The sequence below is a fragment of the Triturus cristatus genome, chromosome 8 (assembly GCF_964204655.1).
Source record: "Triturus cristatus chromosome 8, aTriCri1.1, whole genome shotgun sequence".
NCBI classification, from domain to species: Eukaryota; Metazoa; Chordata; class Amphibia; order Caudata; family Salamandridae; genus Triturus; species Triturus cristatus.
The window spans coordinates 345,985,112-346,000,799 of NC_140591.1; the positions used below are offsets into that span (position 1 = coordinate 345,985,112).

Consider the following 15,688-nt stretch of genomic DNA (forward strand, 5'->3'; position numbering starts at 1 on the left):
GATTTTGTTTGCAAAAAACTCCGTTTTGGTAGGACAAATTGCACAAACCTCTTTTCATGATCTATTGCTGAATTCATTTCTTCTAAAGGTACCCTTCTGATTTTGGTTTATATATAAAAAAAAATGTATTTTTACAAAAAAGATATCCCCGTGTTTTTTCATTTTTTTCTGTTTTTTTGTGACATTTATTGATTGTTTAAACTTTAAGTCAGCTGACGTATGCATCGATTGCTCAGAGGTTCAAGATCTGACTAGACTGAACTATTAAGTGATTTCAAGTACAATTTACCAAAACGGAGTTTTTTTGCAAACAAAATCCCTTGTAGGCACCCTCATTGAATACTTTTTGAAGTGGGCATTTTTGTGTGCTTATGACTCTTTGTGCCATGCCTTGTTGTGTATTCACTGTCTGGTTTTGGAGTGACAGGAGCTGGGGATGTGCATTCACTGTAGACAGTCACAAAGGTTGAGGTGTGTCCTGCCTTTCCTGGGTGACTCATAGTTGGCCTGAATAGGACTGGTTTGCATTTAGAGTGGTGGGAGGAGTTGTCACCTGCATCTGTATAGGGCTGTGCCTATCTTTCACAATGCTGTCTCCGCCCTCCTATAGTGTGTCTGGAGCCAGGGCTAGGGATTGAATGGGGGTGTTATGCACTTCTGAAGTTGTTTGAAGTGCTACCAGTGCAAATACTTTTAGATTATAAGTACAGGGGCTTTGACCCCATGATGGGAGAGCACTTTTGGAACTGGAACCAAACCTTTTTCAGAAGGACTGCTGCGCTGCTCAAATGACTCACCTGTACTGCTCTTCTGCTGTTGCAGTGCTACCTGCTGCTGGCTGGGTGGCTTAAAGGACTCACTGGCTTGCTTTTCTGCTGTTCTCCTTCTAACAGCTGCTCCCTGACTCTGTTCAGCCAAGAGGAGGACTGTTGGGCTGCTAGGAGGTACTGCCAATTGGGCTGACTGCCTTATGTGCTGGCTGCTGCCTGCTACCCTCCTGTGTGCCCAAGTGTTCTCTCAGGAGCCCCAGCATGTTGGAAGAGTTGTGACCTGCTCCTGACTTCCCCTGTGCCTGCCTTTGTTTAGGTGCCCCATATTCACCAGAATTAGCATGATTGGAGCGCTTTGCTGTTCTCTTACATTTACCACATGGTGAGCGCTTTATTCTACTCCCAGAATTAGTGCATGCTGAAGTACTGGTGTCTTCCCGTCGGTATTGAGCCTCACCTTGACACAGCAGTGCCGAAGACTAGTTTCCGCCAGCCCTTCTGCTATCTCCTTTCCCAAACATATGGGAGGAGCGTCTCTTTGCAAATAAAAGAGCTGATTGCTACGGGAACACCGCTTTTACTCTCTAGCTTTTGGGGTGCCATTCTCGGTTACCTAGCAACCACAACACACTGGAATCGCCCTTTCCAGGCTCCCCCCCCAGGGTGAGGGGCAGAAGAGAACTTTGGCGAAGGCTAAGCCCAGCCCTGCCTGTGGCCACACCCACCAACAAGGGCCTCATGTGCAAGGGCCACCAGTAGCCTTTCTGAAGATTTCCAAAGCATGCCAGACGCTGGGCTTTGCATTTTTTCCCGGTTGGCAGAGGATCATCAACAAAGTCTGCACCGCGGCTGTAGAAGCTACCCCGCGCGCATCTTCACCTACCTTTCAACAAGCGGGCAGCTTCACTTCAAGCAGGCTCCCGAGTGTCTCGGAAACACCGCGGTGGCCATTGTTTTGGGAAGCGGCATTTAGCCACAACGGCTCCCTGCAGAATTTAGTCGTGCACCACCCCACGGCCCCCAGTGTTAGCCCATACCTGGAGGTGCTGTCCTTCCCACTTGTAGTGTTCTGCTGGACTCGTTTTAGTGTCTCAGCAGACACTGAATTTACCTGCCACTTCCCAGAGGGCTGGGCACACATGTAGCCAATGCTTTAGGTATTTTCTATCCAAGCAGGGTTAAAAATAGCAAGCCTTGAAGGCCAAAGCAAGATTATCTAGCAGGGAATTTCATTCATATATTTGTATTCTGTCCAGTGAAGGGGGAGGCACAAAGGAGAGCGCTATTAAATGCATGCACTCCCATGGAATGCTAAGATTAAAAGAACAGTACATCTCTGAATGCAAGCAGTGGAAGGATATGTTTTATCCAATCAAAAGGGTGGTTAAGAAGCTATGGTCCAGGCAGGAGCAAACAAAATAAGAGAAAGGAAAGCCACAGAATAATAAGCAGGTAATGAAATTGAAAAGAAAGCCAACCAATAATATGCAATGAGCTGACCCAAAGCCCCCTGTAAGTATTGATATTGTACACAATAGGTCTTCAACAACAGAAGAGACTAAAACATTATCCTGTATATAAACTCTAACCAATTCACACTACAAAAAAAAGTTTCATTAGTGTATATCAAATGAGAAATTTGACAATAAATGCATTAAACAACTGATTATTGTATATGAAGAACTGACAAAAAGAGGATTCTGAATGTGCCCCCACCATGTCCACAATGATTTTTTCACTTGGTGAGAAAAATGGCATGCCACCAATCTTACATTATACAAAATTGGTGTTATGCCATTTTTGTCACTGAGCATTACCAGACCAATGGATTTGGGATATCTAGTTTGCATGGTCAAGAGATTGCTAGCGGTTAGACTCATTGCAAGCATTCTCCCCATTACCATTCACATGTTTAAGTTTGATAATAATCTGTTGTGAAAAGCGAGAAGTAAACTCCACTGGTGAGGTTTCTTTTTATCGTACCCTCCTCATAGCGGGCATCACAATATGCAGGCATAATGTGCAGAGGGCTCCCTCGAGCAGGAAGAACGTGCAAGCAACCCGGAGCAAAATTTAAGCTGAAGAACAGATTACCTTCAGACACCTTACGAGGAAAAGTGTGCAAACAAAAACACTTCCAAGTGCAATGTACAGACTTTGCCCACCAATCAAGAAATGTACATGAATCAGAACCCCAACTGCTAGCTTTCAAGCTCTCACGCATTGTGGCTGCAAAGTCAGGACTAGCCAAGCCTTCTTGGCCCAGTCGATTCCCGAACTCCCATCTGTAGCTCCGAGCGCAGTTCTCACACAGCACCCTGCAGTCTCCCTATGGTGATACACGGTGCCCCGGAGGGCCTTACCTAGGAAGCTTAACTCTCCAGCTTGCAATCTGGGAGAAGCATAGCAGGGCCTCGGGCTAATAGCCGTTGGACACGTTTGCACCCGCAGCAACTCAAAACATGGGCCTCTTGTTGTGTTAAAGGTTTAAGAGCAGGACGGAGACACTGCTTTTTAATGCCCGGGTGCGTCCTTTCTTGCCGCCCAAGTCCTGGGTCGGCAAGCACTGCCCAGATACCTCTCCTTCCCTCTTGGAAAAGGGTCCTTCCTCCCATACCTTCCGCCCCAAGAACCTGAGGATCCAGATCTCCAACCAGGTAGAACTTGATATCCTTAAACATGTCCTCGGGGACCGTCAGCTACTCCATGACATCGGCCCGCAGTTTCATCCCCCTATCCCTGCATCAGAAAATGCTGCTTCCAGCACCCAAATAACCAGGCCCAACGTGTTCTTTCCTTGTCATAGACTGAAGAGCCCCGCTCCCTGGAGCCACCGAACCACCAGAGCCAGCGCGCGCCTTGGCCTGTACCATTGAGCTGCCTTCTGAGGGGGAAACTACCATACAGTACACCTAAAGACTCACTCGTTACTGCTTTTGCTATGTAGACACTGTATTTAACAGAGCCAAATAACCACGTATATTGCAAGTCATTTGTGCCAATTATTCATTTTGTGATAGCGTGCCTGTATTAACTGTAAAATTATTAACCCTCCTTAATGGTACGGATGGTAGGAAGAACCCCTAGACTGGAAGAGAAACAAACTGCAGTATGGGATGGGGTGAAAAAGGCGCCTTTTGAGTGGAGGTGGGCGGGCCGACTTCCTAGCCAGCCGCCAGGCCCGTAATATGCGTGTTTATAGTTCCCGCCCCTCTGTCAGTTTCAGACACAACCTGCGACCGGAGTTTCTTTTCAATGTTAAATCACCCAATTGCCAACGAGAGAAAGGCACCAAGCTCGTTGTAAACTGCAACAAAACACCAAAACATTAAGCACTTTGTTAAAAAATATTAAGCGCTTTTTTTTGTTGCAGTTTTATTTAGCGCGAACTCGATCGGAAGGTATCTCATTCGCCTTCAAGCATTAACAAAGCAACTATGTCTGTTCCCAGCCCACCCGGCACAAGCAGCGCAGTCGCCACCTGCACGAATCCTCGCACCCAGCCCCGGCTGCAGAGTGCACGACAATTCAGCACAGCGCGAGGATAGCCGCCAGCGCCGCCATGACAAGACTGTTAGTATCCTTTAGGGCAGCATCGCCCAAGACCGCCCACACTCCTTGCACGGGCTCCCAGGTCAATTCCAATGCCGCAGTCTGTCTGCCGCCAGCGGGAGGGGGGACAGAGGGACGGGTGAGAAGGCATCGGACTGCTGGGAGGGGGCAGAAGAAAGTAGTCCATGCAGTAAAGGGGCCAATAGCCATGGAAGGACACAAATGATGACATGGCCGTCAGGAGGAGAGACTAACAAGCCTACAACCAATCGGAAGGCAGCATTTAACACACAAGCCAATGTAAAAGCTCCCCTGTTATAGTATACTGCATGTCTCAATGAGACAGCGCAAGTGCTGCCTAGGCAAGACCTAAAAAATTAAGTAAAAGAGCCACGGTGCCCTTCGGTTCTCGGCGGCACTGCGGATCCCTACCTGCAGGGGCCTGTGGTGTCGGGCCTCAGGCCCGCATGACGGTAATGACTGACACAGACACCATGTGGTAGGCTACAGTAACTGGCCGCGAGCACGCGCACTCTGGCCCTTTAATTGACGGGGCCACGTCACTCGTGGCACCCGTGATGGATGGGTGTGGGGGTGCAGTGTGTCCAGCCCTCGAGGGAGTGGCTGGGGTTACAGCTTCCTGTGAGACACTAGAACGTGTCTCGCAGGACACTACATTCCTCCCCAACTTTATTGAAGGACAAGCAAAGTGTCAGTCCAACCTGCGGGGAAGAAACACACAGTTGACTAAATACCACCGGGTCCATCAGCTTCTCGAGTCAGGTGGCAGGACGACATCAGACGTGAGCTGGTGAACTTGGCTTGCAGCAGGACCTTCTCGGCGGGCACCCGTAATTTAACCTGAGGGACTCAGGACACGACCGCTGGCTTGGAGACGCCCGCTGCATACCGTCAGTTCGCTGACACTGCCATGTCTTGCTGTCTTGTCTGGCTTCATCTTGACTGACGTCGGTGATGGTCTGTGGTGTGGTCTAACAGTTCTTTTTAGTGTGCTGCGTCGTGACCATGGATGGAGTCTCACATGAGGATTCACAAAGGAGTTGCTGGACCGACTTTCTCTGTTGAACCGCTTGGCTGTGACCGGTACCCTGATGGTGGGGCAATGTCTCTCCTCACTCTCCCGCCTGGGGAGGCCCGTCGTCGGGGTTGCTGCGGGACTGTAGGAAGGCGGCGCTGGAGCCGCTGCTTGTGTGCCGTCTGGGGGCAGCTGCAGGACCGCCGAGGAGCCGTTGCTTGGTCGCACGCACAACCCTCACGGGTGGATGAGTCTTGGTCAAGACTTGCACTCGCTGTCGCTGTTCCGGTGTAGGCCAGGTTCACAGGTGGCTTCTGATTTTGTTTAGTCTGCTTTTGTGGCAACGGTTTCGGACTCCAGTCTATTGGTACTCGGTGTTTGACGCATGTGTTGATGGCTGGCGTGGTGATGGCTGCCCGCCAAGTGGTGAGTCGGAATGACAGGTGGTGGCGGCTTGCTGAGAGAGTTCGGATGTTAGGATGGACCTGGGCAGCCACGTGCCTCCGCCTTGCTGATGTTGAGTGTCCGTGGCGGTTTAACACGTAGAGTGTGTTGATCCTCTCTTGCCTGGCTTGGGGCCACTGCCGACTCAATCTTGAGGCGGTGTGAGGATGGACACTCAGAGCTGATCTTCATCCATGGCATCCGCGGACAGGAGCAGGGATGCCACTTGACTTAGACTGCCATCGCTTGGGGACAGACGGCCGCCTGGGGAAGCGTGGGGATGAGACGCAGTTTGCGCTTGCTGCGGCTTATGGTCGGTTCACCTGTGGAGCTGTATCCAGGGACGTCGGTCCGCCTTGGTGGCTGTCTGGTGTGTCAGGGTGTGCTCTTGGCTTGCTGGGAGTCCTCGGTCTTCTCCCTTTGCTGGTCTGTTCAGCCCACCTGTGTTTATCCGGTTTTCAGGGTGACAGGGCTGTCACACTTCTTTCTTCGAGGGCGTTGCGCTTGGACCTCGAGACGGCGCTGTCATGGCGCCGGCTTCTGCGTTCGCTCCGGCGCGCTCCTTGCTTGCTGGGCGACGTGACGTCCAGTCACGTGTCGCTGCCGGTGGAGCGCCTGTTGCTGTGGCGGCCGCCACGTGGAGTGTGCGACTCCTCTCTTGCCTGTTGTGGGTCACCGCTGACTCCATCTTGAGGCAGTGCTAAGGAGGACACTGTGATGCTTTCGGGCCGCTGCGGGTGCGACTCCTTTCTTGCCTGTCGTGGGTCACCACCGACTCCATCTTGAGGCAGTGTTGAGGAGGACCTTATTGCTTTCGGCCCACTGCGGGGCTGCGGGTGCGTTGGAGCACCTGTTGCTGTGGCGGCCGGCCACGTGGAGTGTGCGACTCCTCTCTTGCCTGTCGTGGGTCACCGCCGACTCCATCTTGAGGCTGTGTTGAGGAGGACACTGTGTCGCTTTCGGGCCGCAGCGGGTGCGACTCCTTTCTTGCCTGTCGTGGGTCACCGCCGACTCCATCTTGAGGCAGTGTTGAAGAGGACCTTGTTGCTTTCAGCCCACTGCGGGGCTTCGCTGGGGCAGTGGAGACGTGGATGCTCTCCTGCCTGTGTTTAGCAGTGCTCCTTTGTGGAGATGTCTGTATCTCCCTGGCGCCTGCCTGTGCTGTCGGATTCACTGGTGTGGTCTTCTGCGCTCTTCGGACCACGTGCGCTCCGTCTTCGCCTTCGGCGTTCTCTTCTGGCAGCTTGCGTGCCTGTGTTGTAGCTTGCGGTTGTGCATGTTCACCAGTAGGAGCGGGTGATGCGACCTCTTCACTGGCGTTGGCTTTGGGCAGCCATGTGTGCACCTGTCTTTCTTGCGCTGTTGTTGTGGGTAGGTACCTTGTGATGATGCTATCTGTTCAGCTTGCTGCTTTTGGGACCTTGCAGAGTGACTGGCACGTTTTTCAGTGTTCAGTGGTTGCGGAGCTTCGCTGGTGGCGAATGAAACAATGCCCTGCTGGGGTGTGCGGCTTCTCTTGTCTAGGTCCTGGCTGCTGTGTCTGTCCTGCTTTCTTGCAGTGGTGGTCGTTCGCTACTCGGGGCATGTGACGTTGTTTCCTTGCTGGCGGTGGCGTCAGACAGCCTCTGGGGTGTGTGTAGCATAACACCTGCTGGCCGTTGCACTGGTCAGCCACTGATAGTTGCATGATCTGCGCCCACTCCTTTTGTTCCTTCGGGGGGGTGGCTTGCTGCCTTTTTAGCCCTTGCTGTTGCTGTGGGTATTTACAGCCACTGACGGCGTGTGGTGTAATCAGCATCTGTCCTGGCTGTGTCTTTCATAGCCTTCCTCTCCATTTCCTGTGGAAGCCTTTCATGCCACCACTCCCTTTTGTCAGTCCACGTTTGCTGCTGTGCTTGCAGTGGCGGTAGATGCTAGGGCGTGTGCAGCGCACAGTATCCTTTGTGGCTCGCTATCTAGCAGGGCTTCTTTGCTGTGTGCACCATTCCTCTCCTCTTGAAAACAAAGTAGTGAGCCTAGTTGGCTAGTATGCTGGCACTTGGGAGTGCAGGGCACTGGAGGTTACGATGTGGGGTTTGTACCGTGCAATAGCAGGCTCAGCATGGCATGAGTCTCTGTTTTATTGGCACTATTTAATTGCCGATTTGCCATCTGGTACACTGCTACAATTGGCTTGTGGGTGGTACTGCAGGCTACTCCTTGGTGCATGTGTCTGCGCTGGCCTGAATTCCCACAAGTGGTTTATTATGCTGGGGCCATCTTCCTTACAGTCAGTTATGGCTCTGGTGCTGTGCAGAGGACTTTTGCGTGCAATGCCTCTTGCTGGCCACTAGGTGGCACTGCGGGTGATCACGAAGAGGCCAGGTAGGTATTCCCGTGTGCTGTAGGTGTTCCGAGTGCTGCAGGCGTCCCTTGTTTTTCTCGGGCGCTGCAGGAGGCCACAATAACTCCACTCGTGCTGTGAGCCTCAGTTGCATTCGAGATGTCGTCGTTCCTCTCTGTGAGGTCTGGCTGCGAGGATCGCGCTGTGGTTTACGATTCGGGGCAAAAGCTTCATTAAGCGTGTGGAGCGCTTACTTCTTCCCCAGGTCACTGCTGAGGTGTGGCGCCAGAAATACCCGCTAGGTGGCGGTGCTGCCACTATTCACGGACGCTCCCTACGGCTGCTGGTGGTCTCGGCTGGCGTGCGGCTTCAATCTTCACCCCTTAATCAGGAAGTTTGTTGGGAGACAAATCCTGACGGCATTGCAGCTACTCCTTCCCCGTTGCGCAGGGGTTGACGATGCAGGTCTGTGCGTTCTCTTTTATTTGTTTTCCATGCACTAGCCCTTTGTCCACCTTGCCTTTTTGCTTCCGATGCGCCGCGTGGTGCGATTCAGACCCGGTGGGTGACAGGGCCTCTGGATTTTCACACCACTTGGGGGGCGCTTCGGGGTGATCTTTACTTAAGGCAGAGGTCTCCTGGTGCAGGCGTGTCAGCAGTCTCTTGCGGGCATCGCGGGGACTTTAGCTGGGGTCACAACGGCAGGCAGCTGCCGCAACAGGTGGCACCTCATCACTCGAGCTCACACTTGCAGCTATATTCTGTGTAGTTCCCTTCGTTGTGGCCATTCCTCCTCTTTTTCGTGAACACAACTGGCGGTATGTGGATGGCAGCAATGTCACAGCGGTTCAGCAGGGAGGCACCAGGGGCCCACCTCTCTCACGCTATGGCTTCCCTTCAGCTTACGGGAGCCTCATCGCATGAGCATAGTTTCGCCTGGGCCCGAACATACCTGGAGGGGCTAAAACACATTCTCCCTCGGCACCTTGCAGATAGCGCTGCCTGTCTCACACCATCAAGCGATAGGCACGGCGTTAGAGACGGCTCTTCTCCCTCTCCTCCGCCATTCCTGCGAGGCCAGGGTTCACCCTCTTGTCGGGGGGGGACGTGCGCACTTCTACAGGCAGGCAGTTGCGACAGTTTGTATGTCCTGTATATCACCCCTTTTCTACGGAAGCTGAGGTGCGATGTGGCACGCAAGTGGGGTCTGACCCCCTCGTCGCCAATGTGGTGTCGTGCCTCAGGCCCGCATGACGGCAATGACTGACACAGACACCATGTGGTAGGCTACAGTAACTGGCCGCGAGCACGTGCACTCGGGCCCTTTTATTGACGGGGCCACGTCACTCATGGCACCCGTGATGGATGGGTGTGGGGGTGCAGTGTGTCCAGCCCTCGAGGGAGTGGCTGGGGTTACAGCTTCCTGTGAGACACTAGAACATGTCTCGCAGGACACTACAGGGCCCTTCGTCTGTTCATGCTGCCAATTTCTGCGGCCAATTGAGAATGGTGTCTGCAGCTCCACCTGGCAGCCCGCAACAGCAGCTCATGTGACCTGTTGCAACCCCGACGTTAGCCTGACCCCACTGCCTCTAAGTGACACCTACTGGCAGTGCATATGTGGGTGAGAAGGCTGCCACCCGTCCTCAAAGGAAAGGACCGAGGCTGCAGAAAGCAGAGCCTCATGCTGACAGTCCAAGCACCTGCAGTGGTACTGCGGAGCTGCTCACAACAACGTTTGAAGAGTATCACGGGTGCGAGAACTCCTGCACCAGAACAAAAGGCTCTGCACTGGCATCTTTACTGAGGATAGTGTGCACCATCTGAGAGGCAGCGGCGGCCTTTGGGAAACAAAAGAAACAGCCCCACCTAAGGACTCATTTGAGTGCGGTAGCTCACAGCACAGTCCTCCCTTCTATGTAAAATACAGCTGAAGCCCATCACGGTATGAGGAGCACCACAACAGAAAGGAAGGGAGCACATGCGTTTAGGCACTCCCCCGCAGCTGAATCAAGAGCGCCTGAGCGGCAGAAATGACCTGCAAAACTGGAGCAGCTGCCGAGACGCAAGGAGCACTTGCAGTGCCACCTAGCATCTGCTCAGTGGAAAGTTCCCCGTAAGTGACTCAGCCACCCGGTATCAAGAGACAGCCTACAGTGCTCCCGGCTATCTTGTTTGATGCACCCTGCTGTGAGTGGCGGCCTCTGGCTGCAACACTCGGGCATACTGCAAGACAAGAGAAGCTTAAAGAGCAACGCGGCCCCCCCTTGTGGCAGCCTAATGCCACGGCAGAACTGAAGAGGAGGTGTACCCTCTGATACACTTCCGTCCTATGCCCCCAAAAAGTGAAGGGCACGTTAACCCTGCAATACAACCAGCACTTGAGATTTCCAGGTGCGTGAGGGATCAGCACCAAACACAACAAGCATTTGCAATGCAAATAGGTCTCGCATTTACGCGGGTTTGAGCTATTGGCATTGTAAATGACATTGTCTTTTATTTGTGTTTTGTTTTTTAAAACATAAATAAAAGGCATTTTTATTTACAATGCCAATGGCTTAAAGTCTCGTAAATTCGAGACCTATTGCATTGCAAATGCTTTCTTCACAAGTAGGCGCTACCAGTGTAATGGTGCTAGAACCCCTTTCCTCCTTCTATGATTGTTTGCACAGCACGAACTCCACTGGAGGTTATTGTAGCACTTTACATATGCACCAGTTACATTATAAGAGATCACATTCATATTTTAGGGGGCATTGAGCCAACGCCGAGAGTCGAAACTGGTTCCCCAGATTGGTTTCTAGGCGACAGTCTCTCCCTTGTTTCTCAAACACCATGTCTCTCTTCAGCAGCAGTGTGAGACCCAGGGCTGGCTTTAGCACCGGAGGCCCCACAAAAGTCAGCGCCAGGTGCGGCTGCACCGGTCGCACCGCCCTGAAGCCGGCCCTGGTGAGACCAGGCACCAAATCTCTAACCCTGACCTGCTGCCCCAGGTTTTCTGAACCTGTCCATTTATTTATATATCTACCCCAGACAAGGAGTTGAGGTCATCAAGTGCAGCAATGACAAAAATGCAAAACACTGTCAAACAAGTTGAGAGATAGCATGTAGGCCAAAAGGCCCGATTGAGCGGGCGCCTCCTGATTTTTTGGCTGCCTCTTGTATGCAATTGCCACTTTTATGAAAAGTAAATGTGGGAAATACGTTCTCCCGATTATGTTTTTTTAAATCTACCACTTTCCTATTCCTAAATGTTGCCATGTATAAGATAGGCTCAGATAGAATAGGAATGGGTGTATGGGAGAGGATGTGTCATAACGGCCAGAGCTTCCTGAATCTCGGCTTCTGCTCCACATGTGGGCACGGCACCTAATATCCCGGTGCCTACCGAAAATGAATGTGTCCTTGTGTAATGTAACGGGTGGTCGTGTAAAGCGCTCCGATACCTTCGGGTTTTAGTTTGCGCTATATAAACCTGCAAAAAAATGGTGCGCAGTCTGTCTGGGGCATGGAATGGAAGGAAGGGGCGAGGGTGAGCCAGAAACAATCCCGCGCCCTCCTTACCTCAGGCATAATCCAGTGTTGCTGGAAGCGCACAGAAGCCAACGTCTCTTATACTTTCTGCAACACCTACGTATGGGAACAAATAACTGACGCTAAGGGGAGGGTTAGGGGGTTACCTGAATATCTGGCCTCCTAGGGCGATATTAGAGATGTTTACTAAGAACAGAGGGGCGGGTCTAGAGAGCTGAGCCCATCTTCGTCACCTGCCACGCCCAGACAAATTCCCCACGCAGTGCTCGAATTGTATGTGGGTGTTAAGGCGCAGCGTGCTTCTCTTCCTGCTCTGCTGGGCAGCTGCCTGGGTCCTGGTAAACACCTTCCTCGTTGTGCGCAGAAGCAAGTCCATGCTGGCTGCTGAACAGGTCAGGCAAAATAAAGTGAAAATTCAGCCAGCCATCCCAGGAGAAAAGAAGCATTTAAAAATGCAATGCGACTCGTATTACCTGAGACCTATTGCATTATAAACAAAAGTGCGGGCGTCCATGAAGGCATGATCGGGAGTCTGGGGGGGGGGGGGGGGTAGTGGTGGGCAGAGAAGTTACGGACTGCGGGAGGGAACTGGGGGGCAGGGGAACAAAAGAGTTTTTAAAGTAAAGGAGCCGATAGCCATGGAAGGAGAAAAATGACGACTTGGTCGTCAGGGGGAGGGACACACAACCCAAAAACAAATCGGAATGCAGCATTTCCGATTTAAGCCAATGAAAAACATGGACAGAAAGTGGGCGGAGCTTCACCCGCTATAGTGTATACTGCATGCCTCGCACCGCTAGGTGAGACCTAAAAAGGAACTGCAGTGCCCTGAGCTTCCAGCAGCAACGAGCCAAGTGGGCAGCCTAGTGGTAGGAAAGGGAAAGGCAGCTACAGGAAGCACCAAGCAGTCCTGGTCAAGAGAGCTGCCAATGGTCCAGTGATGCCAAGAGCACCCAGACAGCAAAGCCTTTAAGCAGCAATTCCCAAATTAAGCACAGGAAACACGTGTGCCGAGCACGAAACCCCCCCAGTGCCTGTTTTATGCCACCGCAAGCAACATAACTGTGCCACACGCCCCCAGTGGTGAACAGATATCACTGCATCCTAGAAAACAGGCACACAAAGCACAGAGAAGAAAGCACCCTTGACGAGGACTAAGCGCACAAAGTCAGAGGTGTGCAGAGGGCCGCTCGCGAAAACCTGACAGCATGGGCAGGTTTCCAGGAAAGTGAGATCCCTCCAAAGGAAAGAAGCACTGCTGAAGGCAGCAGGGAGAGCCTGTACATCTCCACTGCACCAGCAAAGCCCTGCAGTGGGCCAAAGACAACACAGAGTGTCATCCCTTATACTGCCTCAAGACAGACTCACCAGTGGCCCAAGACAGGGCAGAGGAGTGTTGCACATTCCACCTGGCAAGTTGCCACCACAACATGTACTCCAATGATATGCGACATGTGGCCGGATTCCACATCGCACTGCAAGCAAGGAGCACGTCACATGACGTGACCGACCCCGCCAGGCATGCCTGAACGGGGGCAGGAGCAAGCGCCACAACGGCGCAGGCTCGAGGTGCAAGCATGACACCCTCGAGTGAAGAAAGTTATCCGCCATCCATGTACAGGAGCACCGCGAAGACCCTTGAGGAAGGGATAGGACAAGCTGAAGAGTGACAATCCTATCACCATGGAAAACCGGCCGACCACAGGAGCACTGGAGAGACCGGGGGAGAAAAGTGAGGACTCGCATCGCCACAAAACAAGAGCGCACCCAAAGACACCAGACAGCCACCAAATACCACCTAATAGGAGTGCATCTAGGCTGCACCCTGTGTTGTTATGGGGGATATGGGGTAATTTTAGGTACTACCATAATGTTTGATGATCTATGAGTTTCACCTCTAATCTAACCTATGTGATAATATTTACGCTTGTGATGATTCATGTGTTTTTATGCTTCATCTCATGCCCTGATATTATAAAATATGTCAAGTAGATTATTGTTTTATCAGGCCACTGCGTATTAATTCAAGATTGCAAAGGATGCTCAGCAGGGAAGACTTCTGTATGTTATAACCTGCAGTTTATGCCCTGATGTTATGATTTATGCCATTGTGGGCCAGATGTAGATAAAATCAGTTTTGCGAGTCCTTAACAGCGATTTTTAGAGAATCGCTATGAAGGACTCGCAAAATGGAATGTATGTAGGAATCGCAATAATAATTGCAATTCCTCAATATGCCTTAATTCTGAATTGCAAATTGCGATTCGCAATCAAGGAATACCTTCCCATTCATTCCTATGGGCCTAGAGGCCCATAGGAATGAATTGAAATTGCGGATTATTAGTCGTGGTAAATGTGCATCTACCACTGGCAATAATGCCACTAACAGAATAAAGGGCTCAGAGTAGGTCTTAGAAAATGTTTCCCATGCTCAACCCTTGGTAGCTTGGCTGCGAGCATGCAGGCTTAACTTTAAAGACAGGTATGTAAGGCATTTAAAAACACAAATTCAGTAAATACTAAATGAACAACACACAATGAAAATCCAACACCAGTTAATAAAAATAGGAAATATTTGTATCTTTAAAACTGACACCAAAACGAAAAGAATCCAATGTAGAGAATACAAGGCATACATTTTTAAAGATTTAGCACTATATAACTAATTGGGGCATCTGGTTGCGCTAGACCGGGACAAAGTCAATGTTTCTGACCACTAAGTAAAATCTGTGGTTAGAAACCTGTTGATGTGGTGAGCTCAGGTCAATATTAAATGCTCTCTTGATGGCTATAAGATTATTTCTCAGTATGAGTAGTAAGATATGTTAGAATTGTGTTTGTGGGTGTGAGCTTTGGTCAATATTGTCTGTTCTATTGACGGGTACATGACAATTTTGATTATTAGTTACATTTAAGTAAAATATGTGGGTAGGATGGCAGATAGTTTAGAATATTTTATGTATATATGCATCACTATCAGGCATGTTAGCCTTGGAACGGATGCCTTTACAACAAAGCATTTAATTAGTTCAATTCATTAAAATAGTATTTTATTTATTTGTGCGTTGCTATGAAACTGCATATTGTTTCGATTTTTAGTCATAGAATAAATGAAGGACATATTTAACTCATTTTATAAAAGCATGTAGTGTAACTTTTAAGGTTTTGAAACTGAAAACGCCCATAGAAAGCCAAGAAAAGTAAAAGCTGCACTAACTGTGTATTCCATTTGCACCTCTTTGCCTCAGAGAGCAATCGTTCATAAATGCTCTTCTTTCTTACAGATGATGAACAAGTTATTTACCTTCGATCGGCAAGACAGGTCAGGGCAACCTTAGACAAACACATCCTGAGATTTGATTTGTGAAAAAGCTGACTTAGAGCCTATGTAATGGTTTTTTTAATATAAAACCCAGTTTCTTTCTGTTTCAGAGCACTCGCAGTATTTATTAGAAAGGCTTGCCGTCGGCCATTAGTGCAAAACGTTTTTTTTTGTGGCATTAGCAAACGGAATGCGTTTTTGAATTCTTTCTAGAAATTCAGAGCGAAACAATGTTATGATATGGCCCTATTTCAGGGTATGAATATTGTATTGAAAACCGAGCACAAAATACGGGTTGACTTCTTCAGGTACCTAATAGTCAAATCCATTCGCGTTTTCATAATTGTCAATAAACACTCTAGTAATCACTGTAACTCACTCTGTGAAAATTGCCCTTGCATATAGAAGAATATTCAGAAAAACTACTTGAACTTTACTATTCGATGTACCAAAGAGTCCAATTCTATTGAAGAAGACTGTTGGAAAGTGGATTATGAGTCGTGGTAAATATGCATCTACCACTGGCAATAATTAGGGGTGGGCGGAATTTGCGAAATTCACTTTCGCAAATTATCGCGAAAATTTAAAAAATCTACGCAAACACGCAGAAATATTGTGAAGATGCGGAAGTTTTTTCCCGCCCGTTCGCGGTATTTTCTGCGTGGTCGCAGCTCGCCAACTTACCCAAGCGGTTGCTCGCGGGCGCG

The 15,688-nt window shown here is 50.3% G+C and overlaps 1 protein-coding gene across 1 annotated transcript in view; it reads left to right on the forward strand.

The window, feature by feature from the left end:
- Positions 1-15,688, forward strand: part of B3GLCT (beta 3-glucosyltransferase) — a 974,893-nt gene that overhangs the window by 403,251 nt on the left and 555,954 nt on the right. The window lies entirely within an intron of this gene.